The sequence below is a fragment of the Antechinus flavipes genome, chromosome 4 (genome assembly GCF_016432865.1).
Source record: "Antechinus flavipes isolate AdamAnt ecotype Samford, QLD, Australia chromosome 4, AdamAnt_v2, whole genome shotgun sequence".
Taxonomy (NCBI): Eukaryota; Metazoa; Chordata; class Mammalia; order Dasyuromorphia; family Dasyuridae; genus Antechinus; species Antechinus flavipes.
The window spans coordinates 260,818,123-260,841,351 of NC_067401.1; the positions used below are offsets into that span (position 1 = coordinate 260,818,123).

General features: G+C 36.6%; 1 long non-coding RNA gene across 2 annotated transcripts; it reads left to right on the plus strand.

The window, feature by feature from the left end:
• The first annotated feature begins 348 nt into the window (after window positions 1-348).
• On the plus strand, window positions 349-21,409 carry LOC127561995 (uncharacterized). Of its 2 annotated transcripts, XR_007953587.1 has the most exons (4): window positions 349-580; window positions 17,185-17,434; window positions 17,823-17,935; window positions 20,943-21,409. It is a non-coding gene; the product is annotated as an uncharacterized LOC127561995 (long non-coding RNA). The 2 variants fall into 2 exon arrangements; XR_007953588.1 differs by lacking the exon at window positions 17,185-17,434.
• The last annotated feature ends 1,820 nt before the right edge of the window (window positions 21,410-23,229 follow it).

Consider the following 23,229-nt stretch of genomic DNA (forward strand, 5'->3'; position numbering starts at 1 on the left):
GGCGGCGGAGACGGCGGCGAAGGCTATGGCTCCGCCTCCTTTCCTGCGCTCCGCCTCCCGCGCCGCCGCCGCCTCCGCCTCCGCCTCCTTCCGCGCGCTTCCGCAGCAGCCGCCTCCTCGGGCTCCGCCTCTCTGCCTCCGCCGGGCCCGCCCGGCTAGAGTTTAGCCCTGCCTCCCCTCCCCGCCCCGCCCCGCCCCGGGCAGGAGGCCGGGCCCGCGGGGGCCGTCGCTGGGCTGGAGAGCCGGGGGAGGGGCCGCGCCAGGGCTTCCGTCCTCCCGCCGCTGCTGCCGCGCCCGCCCGCGTAGCCCCCTGTGCAAGACCAGGTGTCGCGGCCCCTACCCCACACATGGTTTGTGAAGTTGTCCTGACGTGGCAGTCACTTCGTGGCAGGCCGTGGGCCAGGCGTGGTCACGTCTTCAGGGCCGCCTCCCCGCCCTGGATCCAGACCCGAGAGAACCTCTACATGTCCACTATCCGGGAAGTCCAAGACTAACGTCCTTGTTAGAGTCTCACCCACTACTCACTCCTTTTACAAGGGAGGAAACTGAGGTCCGGTGAAGGGGAAATGACTTGCCCAAGGTAACGTAGTAATACTAAAGAACGGAGCTGAGGCACGGAATCATAAGACTTAGAATTTAGAGATCGTCAAATCTTCATCTTTTTATGTGTCCAGGACCCTTTTGGCACTTTGGTGAAGTCTATGGACCCCTCCTTCGACTAAAGGCTTTATATGCGTAAAATAAAATATATGGAATTATAAGGGAAACCAATATATTGAAATAAAGATGACCTTTTTTGGCCCCTAAAACCACATTAAAAAACCCTTACTGGAAGCTAACGCTTTTTGTTTCATAGATGAGTAAACTGAAGCCAGAGAGATTAAATGGTAACAGCTATGTAGATAGAAAAGAAAAAAGGAACAAAGAAAAATCAGTGAAAACCGAATGCTGACAAATATGACTCAATTTGACCCCAAGAAGAGAAGTGAAAAAAGCCCCAAACATTTATTAAGCACCTACTGTATACAAGGCACTATGCTAAGTGTTGGAATACTTTCTCATATCTTCTGTGCAGAAATAGACGGTAGCTGTGTGGTTCTTCATATGGCATCAGACTTTTGATGCCTTCGTGTTATAAAGTCTTTTTTCCTTTTTCTTTCTAAAAATTATCATAAAACTTAGCACTCTGGGAGAGAGAGATACATGAAAAATGTAGGTGATATACAGACATAACTTCTTGAAGTTAGGTAGTAAAATAGAGGCAGCTAGATGAATAGGGTGCTGGACATAGAGTTGGGAAGAATCATGTTGATGAGTTCAAATCTCTCTTCAGACACTTTCTAGCTATGGGATCCTGGTCATTTAACCTGAGTTTGCCTCAGTTTCCTCTTGTAGCAAACAATTCCAGTGTTTTTGCAAAGAAAACCCTAAATGAAATCACAAAGAATCAGATACTACTGAACAACAAAATAGGTATAATAATGGCACTCATCCGGGTGGTTGTAAGGATTCAAATGAGAATTTGTAAAGTGCTTAGCATAGTACCTGGTACATAATAAGCATTATATAAATGTTAGCTATTATTATTATTAAAACTTTAATGATGCCCTTTACATCTCATCCATTTACAAAAATATCTTCTCTCCCTTCTTTTCCACCCAATTCGAGCAAGTCTTCCCTTGTGAGGAAATTTAAAAAAAAAAAAAAAAAAAGGTTAACAAAACCAATACACATGGAAAATGTCTAATTCTATCATATGTAATGTTCTATACAATCTCCTATCTTTCAATGAAAAGGGAGATTTTTTTCTATCCTTATCTGATCTATTGTAATTACATAAAGGTGAATTTCATTTTGCTGTCCTTTTTACGTTGTTGTAGTCATGTATGTTTTGTTGTTGTTTTTGCTTTTATGCTTCTTACATCACTGCATCAAAGTTCATACAAATCTTCTGGAAATATTTCTCTGAATTCTTCACTTTCATTTATCATAGAAAACTATAATATTTTATTATAGCTATCATGTCCAATGCTTTCCTGACTCCATTTGGGATTTTCTTGGCAAAGATTGTGTAGTGGTTTGCCATTTCCTTCTCCACTTCATTTTACAGATGAGGAAATTGAGGCAAACAGGGTTCAGTGATTTGCACAGGGTCACACAGTAAGAGATTGGAGATTGAATTTGAATTCAGGTCCTCCTGACTCCAGGCCCCCTTACCATAGAGTGCTGGTAAGAGAAATTTGTCTCTTAGCTGCTCTGTAGCTCTAGTGCACTAGTGGTAAAGTCAATGAGGCTGGGTATACATCCCTTTTTTTTAAATAAAAGCTTTATTTTCAAAATATATGCAAAGATAATTTTCAGCATTTACCCTTGCAAAACCTTATGTTCCAAATTTTCCCCCCTCCCCTGAACAGCAAGTAATCCAATATATCACATCCCATCTTTGAAGCTTACAGCCATTGTGACCACTGGCCAATCAATTAGCAGTATTTGTTAAGCACTTTGTGGACCTAGCCTAGTATCATTTGCCTTCAAATTGCACCTGCTAAGTGGGCTAAGGCTGGCAGGTCACTTGAGCTCCAGAATTCTGAGCTTTAGTAGGAGTAGGCTGTTCAAATCTGACACCAATGAGGATTGCAGGGCAAGGAGAAGCTTGCTAAGAATGAGAGAGCCAGTTCACGTCAAAAATGGAGCTAATCAAAACTTCTCTGCCAATAAATAATGCAACTAAGCTTTTAAGTGACTTCTCTACTTCCAACTTGGGAAATATGGAGAATACCTAGTCTAAAGAAAAAGAAAAGAAAAGAAAAAGATATGTGACATAAACATTGTACTAAGAGCCAGCAATTTAAAAAAAAAATTTTTTTTTTTACCCTCAAGAAGCATACATTCTGATGAACAAAAATGCTTTCAGAAAAACTTGGGAAATTATCCATGAGCTCACGCAAATTCAAATATACTATATACAAAGTAATATTAATGTTGTGGGATGATCAGCTGTGAATGACTTTGCTATTCTCAGAAGTATAGTGATCCAAGACTATTCACTCTGAAGGATTTATGATAAAAAATGTTATTCATGCCCAGAGAAAAAACTGATTGTGTCTGTATACAGATTAAAGCATACTTTTTAAAAATTTTATTTTTCTTAAGGTTTTTTTTTTTTTTCCTGAAGAGAAAGGGAAGATATGTTTTCTTTTACATGACTTTTGTGGAAATGTTTTGCAAAACTTCACACGTGCCTTCTCAATGGAGGAGGGAGGAAGAGAGAATCTGGAACTCAAAGTTTTAAAAACATGTTTAAAAAATTGTCAAACATAGAACTGGGAAAAATATTTTAAAAGCATTTTTTAAAATAAGCATATATTTTAATAGAGGGGAGAGGTAAAATGACATAAATAACTAGGTATATTGAGGCAAAGGTTAAATGATTTCTCCAGTCACACAGCTAGGAATTATCTGGAGCCAAATTTGAACTTTGGTCTTCCTGATTCCAGAGCTCTATTCACTCTTTTGGCTCTAATTCATTATGCTACCTCAATAGTTCTCATAGGAGCTGAATCTTGAAAGAATTCAGAACTCAAAACTAAGGCAAACCGAGAGGATGTTAGAGGAAAGACTACCAATTATAGCTAACCAAAAGTGGCATGCACTGCATCCAAAGCCTGGCTTTCTTCTACTAATAGCCTTCAATTAGAGGCTCAATAATCACTTGTCTGGGATTGTTATAGAGAGGATCTTTTTTCAGGCAGAAGCTAGACTTAGTTGCCTTTGAAGTGCCTTCCCATTTCTGTAATTCATTAGTCTAGGGGATGGGGTCATACTGAAGAGATCCCCATCTTCCCATTATACTACCTTTGGGGACTCCACTGTCCCCAAAGTCCCAAAATGTTCAAAAGGAGCATAATTCATAGTTATCACCCTTCTCCCTTTCCCCTTCCCCCCAACTGTCCCTTGACAGTATCCCTTTATTTTTTCTGTAACCTTTTCCCCTAAATAAATCTACCCTTTGCCAAAGAATGGCCATTGTATGGGTTTTATGTGACTGATCTCCAACTTTTGGTGCCTACCATCATCTGGTGTCTGTATCTGCCATATCACTAAGACATGGGTCCTTATTTCCAAATCTAACAGTAAATAAACTGTGTGATCATGGGTAAGATCTCCCTTCATTTCTTTATACCTTAGTTGCTTCATCTGTACAATGAAACGCTGGACCAAATAATCTATAAGACCCCTTCTGGTTCTTAACAAAAATACAAAAAATATTATGACATCAGACCTCCTGATTTCAAATATTTTCCAGAAATACTACACTTTCTCAGATATTTTAAAGGTCTAAATCAAACAAGGATCTCATGGGACTTAACCTGACATTTTTTCTTCTTAGAGATTCAATAGACAGTCTGTGTGAAAACAACAGGGGCTGGGCATGGGGGTAGAATTATCAGGTATAACATCCAATAACATTTTTTCCCTCTATGCATTAAATATCAAATTAATATCTGTTGTACACCTACTGGGTGCAAGAATTGTACCAGTTATAGAAGAATTTTTTTTTAATGTAAGATTAGTTTCTCTTTTTGACCATATAATGTATAGAGAGGTAGCATGGTTAAAAAAGAGTCATATAACAAAGAAATATCCAAAGGTAATAAATTGTTCACTAGAAATTTAACCATGCCAAGGTTCATATCTATTTCTAAAATGAAATCAAAAGATAATACCATCAGAATGTTTATTTCTGTATCTGAGAAAAAAATCATAAAGGCTACAAGTTGATAAATTAAATGATAAATACTGGAGACTGAGCAGTGTAGAAAAGCTTCATGGATGAGGGACTTAAACTCAGTTGTGAAGGACAGATGGGAATTACACAGTGCTTGGCACATGATAGATGTCTATTACTTGTTGCATTAAATTACATTATATTAAGGTAGAATGAACATTTCTGGTTAGAATAACAATAATATTCAATGCCAGAAAGATTCTAATAAGGAAGATTACTAATGAGGTCTGGCAAATTTGTTTTTTCTTTTGATTTTTTTTTAATTGCTTAAACTGATGTGAACTATCTTCTCCTGTCAGGAAGAAGCCCAAATGGCTATTATCAGATTTAACAAATTCCCAAATTATCCTGTACATATAGAATAATGTGAAATTAAAGTCTATTGTTAATTCATCCAGTCTCCAGTCTAGTTAGCATTTTTAAAGACAGTCTTTGAGATAATCTAGATGGGAAGTTAGCTTTCCCAGACTGTCTTATTACCCTAAATTAGGACAGGCATAATGTAAAATCTTACCAACCATAATTGCATACAAAAAAGAAGTTAGGTTTCCCAGACTATCTTGACTGGCATATCTTAAGAAAAGTCTAGGACTTCATCTGCCAAGTGCATCCCATCTGGCTCTTCGACTTTTGAATTTGCACCTTTATGCTCGGGGAAACCCCTAAGGTTATATTCCCCCTATAAAAGATCTGATTATAATGAAGATCTTTGCTAAATTCTTTTCAGAACTAAGCCTACTGTGAGATTACTCTCTCCCTCTCCTCTTAGTTTCTCCCTCTAATAGTATCTTTCTCCTTATGCTGCTATATGCTCTCCTAACTCTTCTTTCATATTTACCATTCCTAGTGTCTATTATATTCTTTCATTCTGTCTGTAATCTATTTCCCTACTTCTACCTTTTGCCAAAGAGAATCGCTACTGTTAATTTGTCACGTGTTTATTTTGAACTAGGAACTGCTACCCCAATTCTGTTGTGCCACAGTTCCCTTTTATTGTCAGTTTCCCTGATTGTCCTGACTCAGTTTCCCTAATTGTCCTGACTCAGTTTCCCTAAATTGTTCTGCCTCAGTTCCTAATTGTTCTACTCAGTTCTGGAACACCAGCCTTCCCTCCTAATCATGATCATCCAGATAAGGAGAAAGACCTTCTATTATAGACATCATCAGAATGTTGAGTGCCTCTCCCCTTTCCAACTTATCAAAATATGTCAGGTGCCTCCCCTCACCCTGTCAGAACCGGATTAATAGTCCCGTTCCCACTCTCAGCTCTCTGACTCCGCCCCTGCCTCAGTCTACTCCTGTAGCTGAGCCATGTGTGTATATACATGTCATTGAGAACTCACATTAGCTTTTGGATGTTTTGGACATCAGCCCTGGAGCATCATGTCCCCAGCACAATCTCTCCCTTTCAAATAAATTATTAAAAACTCTGTAATCTCTAGCGTGCCTCAATTTCTCCAGCATTACAATCCCATCAAATCCATCAAACAGTTTAACTTTTTTTTAACTGTTAAAGTATTACTAATACAGAACTAGAAGCATATGATTTTACCACATTGGAATATTTAAAAATCAGCCTAAATCTAAAGTTCAAACTAAGAGATTTAAACTGCAGGATAGGTAAGAAGAGATGTGCAAATAGATTCAAAAGCAAATTTGATGAGATATTATGTGTAAAAGCATTTCAAACCTTAAAGTTCTATGTAAATGCTAGAGCTAACATTGATGCTGATTTAAATGTTTTCCACATTATCCCAAAAGTAAACCAATAATTCCTCTGTCCAATTGATCAGAAAGCCAGAGTAAACAAATGGCCAGATCTAAATCTGGTATCTTTCTTATAAGTTCAATCATTTATCAATTTAAAAGAATAAGCACAGAGGAGCAACCTCGTCCAAGTACAGTCCTTAATCATTTTCAGATACAATTTCAATCACTGTCTTCAATTGTATTTTTAGCAGTTTTTAAGAAACATTATAAAGTTTATATCTTCATCACAGATAAAGAACAAGAAGAGACTCTAGGGGGTCATCTAATCTAATACCCTCAATTTTACATGTGAGGGGAAGTAAAATTAATACATACTTTTTTTGTTTTTTGTGGGGGGGTTTGGGTATTCATTTACATATCCAGATCTGTGTTTTCACTGATAGGGGAAGGACCTTTTAGCAAAGAAGACTATATCTCTTCTACAATTTATAAATTCAATTTTTAGAGGATTTGTAGATCACTTATGTTAATTTGGAAATCAAGGTATTATTGAATTAAAAATTGTATTTTCACAAGTGAGTTATTTCTAAAAAACATAAACTTGTCTTTTAACTATTTGTTTTTAGAGAGGTATAAAATTTCAGGAAATGATTAGTGCTATACCAATCAAACTCCCAAGAAACTATTTTACTGACCTAGAAAAAATAATAACAAAATTCATCTGGAAGAACAAAAGCTCAAGAATTTCAAGGGAATTTATGAAAAAAAAAAAGCAAATGAAGGGTGGCGTAGCTGTACCAGATCTAAAACTATATTATAAAGCAGCGGTTATCAAAACTATTAGAAATAGACCAGTTGATCAGTGGAATACATTAGGTTCACAAGACCAAATAGTCAATGACCATAGCAATCTAGTGTTTGACAAACCCAAAGACCCCAACTTTGGGATAAGAATTCACTATTTGACAAAAACTGCTGGGAAAATTGAAAACTAGTATGGCAAAAAACTAGGCATTGACCCACACATAACACTGTATACCAAGATAAGGTCGAAATGGGTTCATGATCTAGACATAAAGAATGATATTATAAACAAATTAGAAGAACATAGGATAGTTTACCTCTCAGACCTGTGGAGGAGGAAGGAATTTGTGACCAAAGAAGAACTGGAGATCATTATTGATCACAAAGTAGAAAATTTTGATTCTATTAAGTTAAAAAGGTTTTGTACAAACTAATGCAGACAAGATTAGAAGGGAATCAATGAACTGGGAAAACATTTTTACATTCAAAGGCTCTGATAAAAGGCTTCATTTCTAAAATACATAAAGAATTGACTCAAATTTATAAGAAATCAAGCCATTCTCCAATTGATAAATGGTCAAAAGATATGAACAGACAATTTTCAGATGAAGAAATTGAAACTATTTCTAGTCATATGAAAATGTACTCAAAATCACTATTTATCAGAGAAATACAAATTATGATTACTCTGAGATACCACTATACACCTCTCAGATTGGCTAAGATGATAGGAAAAGATAATGAAGAATTTTGCAGGGGATAGCAGAGAACTGGGACACTGATATATTGTTGGTGGAATGAACAGAACCAAGAAATCATTATACGTAAGACTATACAATGATCAATTCTGATGGACATGGCTCTCTTCAACAATGAGATGATTCAAACCAGTTTCAATTGTTCAGTGATGAAGAGAGCCATCTATACCCAGAGAAAGGACTGTGGGAACTAAGTATGAACCACAACATAGCATTTTCACTCTTTTTACTTGTTTGGAAAAGAATAGGAATCTGAAAGACTTTCTCTAAATTGGGCAATAGTGGAATAAGTTCTAGGTTAAAAATGTGTCATGCTATAAGAAAAAAATTTTTTTTAAAAAGATGGTTTCAAAAAAATCTGTGAAGATTTGTATCAACTGATGTAGTTAAGTGAACAGACCAAAAGAGTAATTTACATATAATGGCAACAATATAACAAAAACAAACAACTTTGAATTTTGATCGGTGTTAATGTCCAGCCACAATTCTAGGGGATTAATGATGAAACATACTACTTACCTCCTAACAGGAAGATAAAAAACTTGAAATGTGAAATGGGACATAACACACACATATGTATGTGTATTTTTAGACATGTACAAAGTAGAAAATTGTTTTGCTTAACTATACATGTTTATAACAAAAGTTTTATTTTTCTTTTGTTCTCAGCGTAAAGGGAGAGAGAAATGGAAGGGAGAAAAGATGGATTTTTGCTGATTGAAAAAATATAATTAAAAAAAATTTTAAGGCTATTCAGAAAAGTTTATGATGGATTTAAGATTGGTTGGAGTCAGGAGAGATCCAAGTTGTTGCCAGTCTGCTTCCAAAATAGGTGATTTTAGGATTGCAAAGGTGGCTTTCAGTAATTCCAATCATCATCCTCACCGTAACCCATTATAATACTGAATTCTAGCCATGAATTCCCCTGCTCTGATAGATGATCTTTCCTCTTAAATTGTCTCACTCCAGGCTTCCCTCCACAACATTTCCAGGACATCTCACCATGTTGCCCAAATTCTGAACATCATCCTCATTTTCCTTTCTCTACTAACCCCACATACCCAGAAAGCCCTCTTTTTCCCTTCTCTCCTGGCACCTTTATTCTCTATTATTAGGATACTGAACTCTCAGAACCAAGTTTCCATGCCACTTTCTGGATAATTATTAACCATTCACCCACTTCAAGCTCCTTTTATGTTATGAGGAAGCACATTGCTCATTAGAATGTATAATTCTTGAGGGCAGAAACTGTTGTACTTGCTTGTAATTGTATCCCCAGAACTTAGCAGAAAGTCTGATATAAAGTAAATGCTTAAAAAATGCTCTGTATCTCCGGTTATGTTCCCTCAATTTTCAGGGTATTCAGGCTTTTGATAGAGTTACATTATCTATTATCTTTGCTTTCATACCTATATTTTGGTATCTTTAATTATTGTAATTGATAAAAAGAAATAAGAGATATTTTTGATTTCCATTCACCCTCTCTCCTTTCCTTCCCCTATTGCCCATTTATTCAATGAGATCCACTAACAAGAGTGATGTGAAGAAAATTACCTATGACCCCAGGTCCTTTGAGGCTGTTTTGACCCAGGCAAACACTTATCTATGACATAATAATTTTGCAGATATGAAGAGATCTTAGCTAGTCTCAAAGGCAAAAGCCAAAGGAAGGGACAAACAATAAATCGTACATGTACCTTATAGTAATCAATTAGTATGGGTTTGAGTATTCCTATTGTGTTGTTTCTGAATTGTCTGGCCTATGCCAAGGGTCATTACTCTGGGTGTTTCTCAGGTAAGATAACAAAGATCCTTTCTCACAGGTGCATATAACTTTTCTCTTTGAAAACCAACAGAGAGGAGGGGAAAAATAAATTTCCAATAATGATAATAATACTTAGCATTTAAATAATGCTTTTAAGGTTTGTAAAACACTTTTCAATGTTATCTTATTTGATCCAGCTACATTCTTGGGGAGTGGGTACTATTTTTGTTTCTATTTTGCAGATGAGAAATCTAAGGCTGAGAGAGTTTAAGTCATTTGTCCAGGATCATATAACTAATAATTGTGTAACTCATAATTTTAATTCAGGATTTCCTGATTCTAAATCTATCTCTCTGGCCATTGTATCATTTAGGTGCCTCAAAGATCCCAACAAGAGAAAAAAAGGTCACAGTTTTTGAATATAGCTACATGCAAATGTTTGTATTCTCTATCAAGCAATGTCAATTATTTCCACTTTCAGCTTAAGGATAATACTTACAGTTGTAAAATTCTGAGAACCAAACATATGCTAAAACACTTTAATTTGGGAGGGGGCACTTAAAGCTGTATTCTTTTTTTTTAACATGGTAAAAATATACGTTAAATCCAATATAGGCATACATATTTATACAACTATCTTGCTGCACACACACACAAAAATCAAATGAAGAAGCTTAAAAAAAAAGAGAGAAGAAAATAAAATTCAATACAAACCACAGCAAATAGAGTGAAAATGCCATATTGTGTTCCACCCTCAGTTCCCAGAGTCTTTCTCTGGATGTAGATGGCTCTCTCCATCACAAGTCTATTGGAATTGGTCTGAATTATCTGATTGTTGAGAAGAGTCACATCCATCAGAATTGATTATCATATAATTTTGTTGTGGCTGTGTACATTGATCTCCTGATTCTGCTCACTTCACTTAGCATCAGTTCATGTAAGTCTCTCCAAGCCTCTCTGAAATCGTCCTGCTGATCATTTCTTATAGAACAATAATATTCCATAACATTCATATACTATAACTTATTCAGCCTTTCTCCAATTAATAGGCATCCACTCAGTTTACAATTTCTTGCTATTACAAAAAGGGCTGCTATAAAATATTGTTTCATTACTTAACCCTGAGCAATCACTTCATCTGCAAAAGCTCTAGGGTTACACAATATTTCATATTGCCAGTCTCTCCCAGGGTGTCGGGGTATCTCCAGCCACTGACCTTTGCAGTGTCAACTAATTCTACCTGGCTCACCTCCTCTGAGGCCTTCAGAGATCTCTGGCTGTGATTTCATGAATTGTAGTTTAATAACCAATAGTGTGCTCAAGAACAGCCATGTGCAGATATAAAGCCTTTATTATATATGCTCACATATGCCCTGACTTGTTAATTCCCTGGTGAATACCTGGTCTGAAGACCCACGTATTCACTACCAAACTCCTCACCTCATCCACTTGACTCAGCTACTTCAGGATAAAGAGAATGACCTGCTGCTTGCAGTGAGCTTAAAAAAGGTCTGTGAAGTCACGCACACAGTCAACCAGTGAGGGAGCTTTCTCCCGTAAAGAAGCTATCTCAATATGACCAGGATCCCACCATGGGGCAGTCCCTACCCACAGAAATTACTTCTGGGCCACTCAAACCTCCTGTTGCACTGTGCAGGCCCATTTAAAGTACTCTTACAGGTACTTTACTTTTCCTTACAGGCTGCCACAAACATTTTTGCCCATATGGGTCTCTTTCCCTCTTTAAGATCTCTTTGGGATATAAGCCCAGTAGAAACACTGATGGATCAAAGAGTATGCACAGTTTGATAACCCTTTGGCCATAGTTCCAAATTGCTTTCCAGAATAGTTGTTTTCATTCACAATTCCACCAACAATGTATTAGTGTCTCAGTTTTCCCACATCTTCTACAATATTTGTCATCTTTTGCTGTCATCTTAGCCAATCTGGGAGGTATATAATACACTTTATAAAATAGGTCAAAGAAACCACAAACTAGACACTGTGAAATGAATTCTAGCATCCATAGTTTAATTGGTTCAAATGATACAAATATGCAGTTTGCCCTCACTTAATAGTATTTAATTTTGCCAATTACATATAAAGATAGATTTCAACATTCGCCCTCTCTCCCTCTCCTAGATGGCAAGCAAGCTGATTTGGATTATATATATGCAATTACATTAAACATATTTCCACATTAGTCATGTTGTAAAAAAAAAAAAAAAAACAGAACAAAAAGGGAAATCCGCAAAAAAGAAAAAACAAAATAAAAAGTGAAAATAGTATGCTTCTATAATGCAGAATGCTGGAGGGGATATGGGAAAACTGGAACAGTGATACATTATTAGTGGAATTGTGAATATATCCAGCCATTCTGGAGAGCAATTTGGAACTATGCTCAAAAAGCTATCAAACTGTGCCTATCCTTTGACCCAGCAGTGTTACTACTGGGCTTATATCCCAAAGAGATTTTTAAGAAGGGAAAGGGACCTGTATGTGCACGAATGTTTGTGACAGCCCTCTTTGTAGTGGCCAGAAACTGGAAACTGAGTGGATGCCCATCAATTGGAGAATGGCTGAATAAATTGTGGTATATGAATATTATGCATATTGTTGTTCTGTAAGAAATGACCAGCAGGATGATTTTAGAAAGGCCTGGAGAGACTTACATGAACTGATGCTGAGTGAAACGAGCAGGACCAGAAGAGCATTATATACTTCAACAACAATACTATATGATGATCAATTCTGATGGACGTGGCCCTCTTCAACAATGAGATGAACCAAATCAGTTCCAATAGAGCAGTAATGAACTGAACCAGCTACACCCAGGGAAAGAATTCTGGGAGATGACTATGAACCACTACATGGAATTCCCAATCCCTCTATTTTTGTCTACCTGCATTTTTGATTACCTTCAGAAGCTAATTATATACTATTTCAAAATCCGATTCTTTTTATACAGCAAAATAACTGTTTGGACATGTATACATACATTATATTTAACTTATACTTTAATATAATTTAACATGTATTGGTCAACCTGCCATCTGGAGGAAGGGGTGGGAGGAAGGAGGGAAAAAGTTGGAACAAAAGGATTTGCAACTGTCAATGCTGAAAAATTACCTATACATATATCTTGTAAATAAAAAGCTATAATAAAAAAAAATAGTATGCTTCCATCTGCATTCAAAGTCTTTAGTTCTTTCTCTGGATGTGATTAGCATTTTCCATCATGAATCTTTTGGAATTGTTTTAGATCATTTTATTGCTGAAGAGAGAGCAAAGCCTATCAAAATTGATATCATACAATGTTGCTGGTGGGGGTGAACCCTGAAATTTTCCTCCTTGATTTTTGGGTGAACTCTGAAACTCTCCTCTGACAGAGACTCACTCTTCAGAGAAGTTAATTGGTTTCATTAAGATTAGCCCAGGACCACTCCCTACTTAGCTCAAACTTAAGTGGTCTCCTTCAACTAGAGATCTGGACCTGATATAACTTAAGTGGTCTCATTCAACTGGAAATCTAGGCCTGCAGACAGTGACAACATTGAAGGAATCTCACTCAATAGAAACCCCAGTCTCAGATTTCTTATAAAAAGACAATTTTAAACTCATATCTTTGCAGAAGTCTGAAGTAGGAATTATGCTTTTCCGTGGAACCTCTCCTCTTGGCACAGCTGCCTACCAGGACTCCTGAATGCTGTGAAGAGACCTTCTTCTCAGTGATAACTTCTTATTTCTCTGTTGGGATCTTTTGCAACTGAGGAGTTAGTCTTCCTAGCAAAGCTGGCTTCTCAGCCAGGTTCGGGTTTGTGAATTCTTTCACTACTGTGATAGAATGAAAATGGAGCAAAATGAATATGAAAGACATTGCAGAAGTAAAGATCACATATTTTTTTCTTGGTTTTTGGGTTTAAGCCAAGGTGACTGGAAATGGCAATATCATTAGTTACAGGAAAGTCATAAGAAGGTTTTTGGTTTTTTTTTTGGAAAGACAGATGATATGTTCATTGTTGAATACACAGACTTTGCTATCCAGGTGGAGATAACCAGCAGGCAAATTACCAGATACGGAGATTTAAGGATGAGGTGATTGTTGAACCTGTGGAATTAAGAAGATCAACTGGAAAAATATGGAGAAGGAAAGATAAGAGAACTAAAAACAGAACCCCAAGAAACACCAACAAAACAAAAGGAACCAGAAAAAAGTAGTAATAAAAGTTGTTATTTGTCATTTATTCTTGAAAAGGATCAAAGACATAAAGAAGATGACAACTGGAGATAGCCCCCAGGAGATAGAATGGAATTTTTATACTAAAAGTTACCAAACTACACATATAATTCAACTCATCAGTACCACTATCAAGGTGTAAAAGTAAGAAGCCACTTTGAAGGCAATGCCACATAAGTCAAGACAAGAAACAGTTTCAAGAAAGAATAGTGGGTCCATGACTCTAGAAAATGAACGATAAGTAATAACTCCCACTTCTTGGCAGATAGGCAAATGAACTATATAGGTGCAAAACAAGATATGTTTCCTCACAAAGCCAAGGTGCAGATCTGTTTTACTTGACTATACTTATTTGTTACAAAGGAGGGAATTTATTTTATTTGTTAGTTTATTTAAAGGGAATGGGGAGATGAGTAAGAAGAATGATGTCATAAAAAGGAAATAAAAGCATAAGTGATACATTTATAAAATAAACAGCAGAAGGAAATTCAGAAAGAGACAAACAGAACAGCATTGGAATTGTTGTTTTAAATTTATTATATGCTGTTAGAAAGCTGTACACAAGAGACATGATTTTATCATTATAATTAGAGAACTGCAAATTAAGACAACTCTGAAGTACCACTTCATTCCTCTAAGACAGGCTAAAATGACAGAAAAAAGATATTGATAAATGCTAGAGAGGATGTGGGAAAACTGGGACACTAATACGTTGGTGGAGTTGTGAACTGATGCAACCATTCTGGAAAGCAATATACAATTATGTCCAAAGGGCTATCAAACTGTGCATACCTTTGATCCAGCAGTGTCTCTATTGGGCTTGTATCCTAAAGAGAAAATAAAAAAGGGAAAAGGACCTACTTATGCAAAAAATGTTGGTAGCAGCCAACAAGAAACTAGAAACTAAGTGGATTCCATCAGTTGAGGAATGGCTGAATAAGTTATGGTATATGAATGTTATAGAATATTATTGTTCTGTAAGAAATCATCAGCAGGATGATTTCAAAGAGGCCTGGAGAGACTTACATGAACTGATGCTAAGTGAAGTGAGTAGAAGAATCAAGAGAACATTGTTCACAGCAACAAGAAAATTTTGTGATGATCAACTATAATGGACCTGGCTCTTTTCAATAATGACGTGATTCAGGCCAATTCTAATAGACTTGTGATGGAGATGTTGAGGGATGAAAAATGAGGGGTAGAGATATCCTAACAGTGATGGGGTCCCCAGACAGGTGTTGCAGGATTTTGTGAAAGAATTCGTAGTCCTGATCTCCAGGTGAGGTTTTTATCACCAAAAATAAAAAAATAAAAAATGCGTTTATTTTCACACTGAGAAACAACTTTCCAGTGGGCCAGTTCCAGATAGGAAATAGCAAAGGTCTGGGTTTCACACCTTGATTATATTTAGGGTTGCATGGCTCAGGGCTAGGGAGTAATCTACAGATGAATTTGAGGGACTAATCAATGATGAGTGATAATTATGCCCAGGCCAACATCTCCAATTGAATTGTAGATGGAGATTATAATGGGAGTTTCCCTTAGGAATAGAAGGAGGGGTTTTTTTTCAAAGATGGAAGGGGTTGAGATTTAGGGTTTTTTCAACCCAAGTTCACCTCCCTTCCCCTCCCCTCCCCTCCAAAGATCAGAGGGTCACAGTTTTTTTTTTTTTCAAATAATAACTTTTTATTGACAGAACCCATGCCAGAGTAATTTTTTTACAACATTATTCTTTGCACTCGCTTCTGTTCCGATTTTTCCCCTCCCTTCCTCCACCCCCTCCCCTAGATGGCAAGCAGTCCTATATATGTTAAATATATTGCAGTATATCCTAGATATAATATATGTTTGCAGAACCGAACAGTTCTCTTGTTGCACAGGGAGAATTGGATTCAGAAGGTAAAAATAACCCGGGAAGAAAAACAAAAATGCAAATAGTTCACATTCATTTCCCAGTGTTCTTTCTTTGGGTCAAGCTGCTTCTGTCCATTTATCAATTGAAACAGAGGTCTCTTTATCAAAGAAATCCACTTCTATCAGAATACATCCTCATACAGTATCATTGTTGAAGTGTATAATGATCTGGTTCTGCTCATTTCATTTAGCATCAGTTCATGTAAGTCTCTCCAAGCCTCTCTGTATTCATCCTGCTGGTCATTTATTACAGAACAATAATATTCCATAACATTCATATACCACAATTTACCCAGCCATTCTCCAATTGATGGGCATCCATTCAATTTCCAGTTTCTAGTCACTACAAACAGGGCTGCCACAAACATTTTGGCACATACAGGAGGGACACAGTTCTTATTGCATCAGAGACAGCCATCTATAATACTCAGAGAGAGGATTGTGGGGACTGAATATAAATCACAACATAGTATTTGTACCTTTTTTATTGTTGCTCACTTTTTTCTTTCTTCTTTTCCCCACTTTTTGACCTGATTTTTCTTATACTGCTTGATAAATGTGGAAATATGTATTGGAGAATTGCTTATGTTTATGTTTAACATATATTGGATTACCTACTGTCTATGGAAGGGGGCTTGAGGGAAGGGAGGGATAAAATTTTGGAACACAAGGTTTTGCAAAGGTGAATGTTAAAAAACTATCTTTGCATGTATTTTGAAAATAAAAAGCTATTATTAAAAATGTTAACTTCCTTTCAAAGGAATTTTCCACCATTTTTGAATATGGGTTGTATGATGAGAGAGGGCAAACATGTCAGAGAGGAATATGCAATCAGAGGACCAAGAAGTTGGTTGATTTCATCCTCTCCAACCAAATTAAGGGGATGATGGGGGGACCTTGTGCTTCAGGATAGAAAATACAAGGCTTATTCCCTGCCTATGAGCCCCTTGGTGTACTGCCCTGTTTCTTGTAAGAACCATAAAAAAACCAATTTACCTCATATATCCCTGAGTCCTTTTTATCTCTGCAACATATTTCTAACAGATTAGGAGATACAAAATGATACACAGAGGGTAAAGCAGTTAGTTTAGATAGAAGAAAAGGTAAAGAGGCTAGTTTTGAAAGTAACTAGTTGAATATATTATCTATTTTTGCAACTCTGTTTCCAACCAAACCTGAGTCATTTTGTGTCCTGCTTCTTGTATAGAGAAAAATGTGACTACCAATTAGCAATGTGTAAGGCATTTGGATAATTCTGACCTTCTTCTGAAGGATATGTGGACAGAGAACATCAGGAAGGAGAAAGAAAAAGATTTTGGAATGGCAAATATGGATGGAGATTCAACCTCAGTATATCAATGGATTTGTTTAAAATTCTAGAAACTGCTAAAAATGGATTCCCTCTGGATGATGTTCTCTTTCTTCTGTATTGAGCTGAGATCTTATATTGGTCCCAGGTAAACAGTCTAGTTGATATAACAGGAACTGTGTCCCTTTGATCTTTGCTGGGGGTGAACCTGGGTTGGAAAAATCCTAACCCCTCCTGACCTTTGGGAGCAACCCCATCCTCCTATTCCTAGGGAAACTCCCATGATAATCTCCACCTACAATTTAATTGGAGATCTTGGCCTGGGGCATAATTACCATCCATTATCCATTAGTCCCTCAAATCTATCTGGAGATCACTTCCTATCCCTGATCATAGAAACCTAAATATAATCAAGGTTGTGAAACCCAAACTTTTGCTAATTCCTATCTGGAATTGGCCCACTGGAAAGTTGTTTCTCAGTGTAATAAACTGTTCCCTGCCTTTTTTTTTTTTTTTTTTTTTTTTTTTGCCAAAAGCCTTGCCTGCAGATCCCGACTGAGAATTCTTTCTGAAAACCTGTGACACTGGCCTGGGGATTCCCATCACTGTTAGGGTATCTCTCACCTGTCAACATATGCACTCTCCTTCGGTAAACTTTGAATATTCTAATCAATGTAACTTCTTTAAATTCTGTTTACTATTTTGCTACGTTCTGTTATTTGAGATATATATATATATATATATACACACACACACACACACACACACACACACACACACATATATATATATATATATATGTCTTTATTCATGTAACAGACATTGGGTGGGAAGGGACTGAATTTGTGAGTGTAAGCTAAGGACTATATTCCACTTATCAGTAATCAGAAACAGTTTTTGTTCTGGATCTGTCATTCCTTAAATTACCCAGTTCAGGAAGGACAGGTAGATATAATTTTAGGTTAGCATCATTCTTGGAAACAGAAAAGAGTACTCAGCTTTGGCTTGGGTGTCTGCTAGTGTGCTGGTGGCACAAGCAGCCCCTGGCTTTCCTCCTTTCTGCAAAGTTGGGCCAGATCTCAGATTATATCTATCATGCCATCCAAGAACTGCATCTATAGATTTAAACAATCACACAAAATAAAAACATGTTAATAATTATGTTGGTTGATATCTGTCAAATTCATAATTATAAAAATTAAAAGAAAATAATGAAGAAGGAAGGGTCAGTCACATTTTGAAATGCTATAGACCAGGAAAGGATGAGGGTTGAGAAAAAGCTGTTGGAGTTGATGAATGGTAAAAGTAAAAAAGTATAAACTAACCTCCCCATAAGCCCTTTCTGCAGCTCTCACATATGTTCCTAATAGCAAATCTAATTCATATGGAAATCAAGACATCACTCACAATGTTATTGGTGTTCTTCAAAGATGAAGACAAATAACTACAAGCTAACATCCATAAGGGTAGGGATACTAGTGTCTGGGCATGTGATTTTTCTGTTACAAGAAATTCCTTGGTACAGAAATTCTTATTAATTTATGCCAGCACCCTGTCTGCGACTTATAGTATTAGTTGTCTAAAGCACTGAGACTTGTCTGAGATCATACACTCTGTATATATCAAGGACAAAACTTGAAATCAGGGAACTCAGGTCTTCTTAGCTCTGAGGCCAACTTTTTTTCCACTATACTACATTGCCTCTCTTCTATGTTCTGGATGCCCAAAGTTTTCAGAGTGCATCATGCTTTGAAACATTTTTATCTAAAGAATAAACAGACCATATCATATTCCACCCTTTGGCAATGCACACACTCTTTAGCTTATGTTGATGCCAGTGCTTATTTAAGTTTTTCCATCTGCTGAATTTCAGACACAAGCTAACCTGAAGAAAACAACTCATTTCTCCCCTTCTGATCAATCAATCCCCTATTTCTCAGCTTCTCTTTTCATTTTCCTTTTCACATTTCAGATTACTTCTTTTTATCTGCTGATTGTTTTTCATGACTAAAATCTTAATTATAATTAATTTTTACTCATATGAAAATGTTAAAAGGATGAATCAAGCTAGGATATAAAGCATACTAAAAAGCAGAAGTCTACAGAGTCCTCAGTGTAACTAGTCTCCACAAGTACAGAATGTGTTCTTTCAAACTTAAATTAGCACAGTACCATTTCCTTTCCAGGCAGGTGTTTCCTTTCTAAGATCTCTACTAACTCTTGCCAGACATATTCAAAGCAACAAAGAAACAATAAACAAATTTCTAAATATGGTACTTAGTAGGTAGCTATTTTGATGCAGCAAACATTTTTTTAAGTAACCAAGGACAAAGTTTCATGCTAGGCATTGTTTTAATAAAATTACTTTTGAATCCATGTAAATGTAAATCATCTTAATGGAAGGCATTATAATATAGTAGAAATTAGAGGATCTATTTTTAAATTTCGATTTCGTCACATACTATCTGTACCTCAAGTCATTTCCACCTTGATGGATCTCAAGTTTCTTCTTTAGCTGTAAATCTGAGTTTAAGTTTCCTCCCTAAATTCAATTTGATAGATGCATATATGTATGTCCCAGATAATTTGTACAGATATTCTTTTGATATATCTGGCACCAGATAGTAGTTCTTTTGAATTTTTAAAGTAAACAATATATTCTAAATTCTGTTTTGGCACATACTAGTAACAATTGCTATATATCGAGAGAATGGCAGACAGAAAAACCAATATTTGTAGCATAGTAGTTAAAAGGTTAAAAGTCCTGGAGTCAGGAAGAATCTGGTTCTGGTCCTGCTTTTGACACACAATAACTATATGACTATGAATAACTCACTAATCATCTCAGTTATCTAGAAGATGCTCTTTAAAGGTTTAAAAAGGTTACAAAAAATTTGTCTGTATTAGTAGTTTCCATACTGATTATATCATAGGTTTAGCGCCCCCCCAAAAATACATAGATATATATGGTTATGTATTTGTGTGCATGTATTTATATATGTGCATATATGCACATGCATATTTGTACAGACGTATATACAAACATTTGTTTATATATAACATGAGTTAATGAGTTGCTTTAATGAGTAAACAATTAGGCTTTTATTTTTGTTCCATTGAACCCTGGCTGATCCCCCAACCTCCTTTTATGGATATAAATATGACCATCACTCTAAGATCTAAACTTAGTTTCAAGAGACACCTACAACTAAGATGGAACAGCAGAGAGTGGCTTTATTATTTTAATATACTTCTGAAGACTGTATCTTGTGACTGAGTGTGCTAATAGATAGCTAAGCGCATACATACAAACAGTTCTTCTTTTATCTTTTCTCCAAAACTCAGATTCTTCTCCCTTGTCCCCTACCCTTTCACCACAACCAGTCATTCCTTGGGCTTCTTTTTAGTCACTTGATAATTAATGAAACCTAAGCAGGATTATTTATTAGTTAGGCCCAGGTCCCCTTTCTGATGTAACAGGGCCAAACTTTTAAGAGCTCCCCAGAAAACTAAAATTGGTCTGGTTATTTTTGACTAGCTGACAGAAAGCCAAATGGGTTATACTAGATCCTTTTCATACTTTTAAACTAAAAGGATTAATTATGTTGAAGCCCTTTATAGCTTTATAGTAATTTCTGGCTTTGATACAATTTAAGGGTTGAAAAAGTGGGATCAAGATGGCAAAGTAGAAGAAAGAAGTCTACTTCCCCCATCACAATTCTTCAACAAAGATCTGAAAAATACAGCAAGTCAAGCCCTGATCAAGAAAGAATCCAAGAAAAAAAAAATCCCAGTGAATCTTTTTTCCAGCACAGGATTAACAAATAGATACAGATGTTTGTATACACTGGACTTAGGGTACAGCAAGGAGTGCTTTGTGCACAGTACCTGAAAGAGATCTGAAGATGTTAGGACAAGAAGAGGCCTCAGGCCTATACAAAAGGACCCAATCTTGTACAGAGTGAAGAAGCAGGTGCTAGCTGATAGCTTTGTCATTTGCTGCCCAATTCTATCACAGATCCAAGACAGACTGAGACAGAAACTTATGCTTGCATATAGATATAAACAGGCTAGGGTCAGACTAAAGAGCAGGTAAATGAGGGGAAAAGAGCTTTGAAACAAATTTCTCTGATGAGAGACTCATTTCTTTCTTTCTTTTTTTTTTTTTAATAACTTTTTATTGATAGAACGCATGCCAGGGTAATTTTTTACAGCATTATCCCTTGCATTCACTTCTGTTCCGATTTTTCCCCTCCCTCCCTCCACCCCTTCCCCCAGATGGCAAGCAGTCCTTTACATGTTGAATGGGTTGCAGTATATCCTAGATACAACATATGTGTGTAAAACCGAACAGTTTTCTTGTTGCACAGGGAGAATTGAATTCAGAAGGTATAAATTACCCGGGAAGAAAAACAAAAATGCAAGCAGTTTATATTCATTTCCCAGTGTTCTTTCTCTGGGTGTAGCTGCTTCTGTCCATCTTTGATCAAGTAAGGCTCTCTTTATCGAAGAGATCCACTTCCATCAGAATACATCCTCAAACAGTATCGTTGTTGAGGTATATAATGATCTCCTGGTTCTGCTCATTTCACTCAGCATCAGTTCATGTAAGTCTCACCAGTCCTCTCTGTATTCATCCTGCTGGGAGAGACTCATTTCTAAGCTGCATAGGGAATGTATTTAAATTTATAAGAATAAAACTCATACTTACATGAACTGATGCTAAGAGAAATGAGCAGAACCAGGAAATCATTATACACTTCAACAACATTATATGAAGATCAATTCTGATGGAAGTGATTATCTTTGGCAATGAGAGGATCCAAATCAGTTCTAGTTGATTAGTGATGAACAGAATCAGCTACTCCCAGTGAAAGAACACTGGGAAATGAGTGTGGACCACAACATAGCATATGCACTTTTTCTTACAACAAGATAACTGTACAAATATGTATACATATATTGTATTTAACATATACTTTAACATGTTTAACATGTATGGGACTTCCTACAATTTACAGTAAGGGTAGAGGGAAAGAAGGAAAAAGTTGGAACAGAAGTTTTTGCAAGGGTCAAGGTTGAAAAATTACCCATGCATATGTTTTGTCAATAAAAAGCTATAATGATATTTTTAAAAAAGATTTTTAAAAGAATAAAACTCATTCCCCAATTAATAAATAGTCAAAGAATATGAATGGGCAGTTTTCAAAAGATGAAATCCAAACTATCAATAGCCATGTTGATAAGATTTAGATTTAGGGAACCAAAATGAGATTATGGTTTCTGGTGGTCAGAGAGTTAAATGATAAGGTTTAGTGACAGGTTTGGGGTTCAGGGAACCAAATGAAGAAGTTTGGGTCCTCTGCAACCCCTTGGGATTAAACGCAAGTTTAGGGAGTTTTGGGGACTCCCTTCTGGTGGCGCAGAGGTTCTCTGTAAAAAAATTTACAGACCTGAAAACCTAGATTGATAAAAGAGGTTTATGATGGGGATTGGAAGTAAGGTTAGAAATCCTGACAGAGCCATTAAGTCTGGTTAGGAAATATTTGAGGATAAAGAAAATATGGCACTGGAAGGAGTATACCAGTGGACAAAAGCTCCTTGGCATAGCATGGCATAGCATGGTATAGCATAGCTGGCATGTTTGGAACCTCTGTAAAGAGAGGGCTTTAGTTTGGTTCTTTTATAATGGGAGCTTTAGCTGAAGGGAACTGATGGGTGGAGTCCCAAGTTGGCTCCTTGCTAGGTTTCATCTTGAGCTGGAATTTGAATTGAATTTAGTGAGTTTCAACTGAACAGACCCCATCTAAATAACAAGGATGAAACTGTTTGTTCCTCGGGGCAGGGTCCCTCACTGAGGCAGAATTGAAGATTTTCTCCTTTAAGGATTTTTAGAGTTTCAGGGTCCCCTCTTCATTGCGAAAAAAATGCTCTAAATAACTA